The following is a 2,441-nucleotide window of genomic DNA, read 5'->3' as shown; positions in this document are numbered from 1 at the left end:
ACTAAAGTGGAGAGTGCAGCGTCCAGCTGATAAGAAGAGAGGGCATATGCACAAGAACACCCACACTTGCAGATAATACCCACTTATCCTGGCTTCAATGACTGGATGATCAGAGCTCAACCAGAAGAAGAAAGAAGAGGAAAAAAAGAGTAACCTGATACAATTTGATGAACTTGACCTGCTCTTTTGAATGAAGTAGTTCAAAAAGAGGGAACGAATCTTTATAGCAAGGATGATTCCCACCCCCTCCATACACAGAGTAGACAGGGATGGGCAACTTGGACATTGTCTACCCAAAGTGGGGGGAGGGGAGCCTACAAAGGCAAGAAGTGACTGGCTTACAAGCCTTCAAGAGGGAACCTGGATCCAGAGGGCGTGGAGAAGGTAGAATCTCCACTGAGTAGTATCCAATCTGTCTAGGCGGGGCTGATGAAAGGAAATGCGACAGGTCTCTTGGCATACAATAGTGAATAATTTTTATCAGGACTGATTGTGAGGGTTGGAAATGTAAACGTAGACGTTTTATAGCAAGGAGGGAAGTGATTATCTTTACAGTCTAGGAGCAGAGGTCCCTGGGACCATCAAGGGAAAAGAGCGGAGAGTCAGACCCTACCCAGAGAAGCAGTGATGCAAGAAATGGAGGCAGAGACGATGACATGGAGAGATGGAGCAGCTGGGGACTTTAGACCCAGAGGGGAAGAGAGGCTGTGTGCTGATGACCAGCCCTTTGGTTGGTTGATGATGCATGGAGAGGATTGTAACCATGGCAATGAAACGACATACAATAGGATGAATGTAAAGCTAATGTTCTCCCATGTAAACTATCACATAATTCACAACAAAACATTAAAAAAAAAAAAAACCCAGATAATTTCTAATTTGGGGCATGTCTTTTTGTAAACATAATAATGACAACACAACAACAACAACAAAAAGAAAACCAAATCTACTGTCATTGAGTCCATTCCACCTCATAGCGATTCTATAGTAAGGACAGAGTAGAACCTCACCATAGGGTTTCCTAGGCTGTAAAGATTTACACCCTCGGAAACCCTGTACAGGGTCGCTATGGGTCGGACCTGACTCGATGGCACTTAACAACAACAACAATACTAATGGAAGCAGACTGCCACATATTATATGTTCTGTGACACGGCTGATAAATTTGAACTGCTAACCTTATGGTTAGCACCTAAGCACTTTACCACAGCACCATCAAATCTCCTTCAGTATGTATTGTTTTATATGCAAGTCAAAATACTAAACCCACTGCCATTGAGTCAATTCTGATCCATAGCACCCATACACAGGGTTTCCCAGACTGTAAATCTTTATGGGGCAGATAGCCTCATCTTTCTCCAATTGAGAAGCTGGTGGGTTTGAACTGAGTACCCTGTGGTTAGCAGTGCAGTGCTTATACTATAGCACCACTTATACAGTTTTTAATATGTGCTGCTGCAGCATGCTGTAAAGTCGGTTCTGATAGCAATACAGTATTGGGTTTCCAAGGCTGCAAATCTTTACGAGATCAGGAAGCCTCATCTTTCTCACAGAGATGGATTCAAACTGCTGACCTTGGGGTTAGCACGCCAATGCATAAGTCATTATGCTACAAGAGTTCTTTAGTCTTATACACATATACATATATGTTGTTAAGTGCCACTGGGAAGTAGTGGAGGGTGCTGTTGGATCGGCACAGAATTTCTAACCACAAGGTTGGTGGTTCAAATCCACCAACCACTCCTCAGAAACACTATACAGGATCACTGTGAGTCAGAATCGGTTTCACAGCACTTAACACCATATATAAATACATATATATAAATAGATACACTCACACATGCATTTACACATGAGGGTAAATCTAAAACTGTTGTTTAAAAGATCATTGCTCCCTCTTGAAAGCTTGTAAGCCAGTCACTTCTTGCCTTTATAGCCCCCCTCCACCTAACAGCAACCCTGTATAAGGTTTTTGAGGAGCAGTTGGTGGGTTTGAACTGCCAATTTTGTGGTTCACAGTCCAATACTGCTCCTACAGTGCCAAACCAGGAGTCCATATGCATGTGAAAATTGGACAATGTGATCATAATAATATTTTGCTGTTGTTAAGCACTGTCTAGTCAGTTCCGACTCATAGCAAGCCTGTGTAGAGTTGCCAAGGAGTGTCTGATGGATTTGAACCACCAACTTTGCGTATCCTACAGCTCCACACCAGGACTCCAAAGCCTAATCTTTCTCCTACAGAGTGGCTGGTGAATTCAAACTGCCAACCCTGCGGTTAACAGCCCAGCTATGCACCCAGAGTTCCCTATGTTCTATTTACCCACCCAAACTACAATGGTGATGGTTGTTATTGTTTTTAATTGGTCTCTTGTCAATTCAGACTCACAGCAGCCTTCCTGTAAATCTTTGCAGGAACAGAAAGCCTCATCTTTTTTCCC

This window comes from Chrysochloris asiatica, unplaced genomic scaffold (genome assembly GCF_000296735.1).
Source record: "Chrysochloris asiatica unplaced genomic scaffold, ChrAsi1.0 scaffold00134, whole genome shotgun sequence".
NCBI classification, from domain to species: Eukaryota; Metazoa; Chordata; class Mammalia; order Afrosoricida; family Chrysochloridae; genus Chrysochloris; species Chrysochloris asiatica.
Note: the sequence above shows the minus strand (reverse complement) of the source record.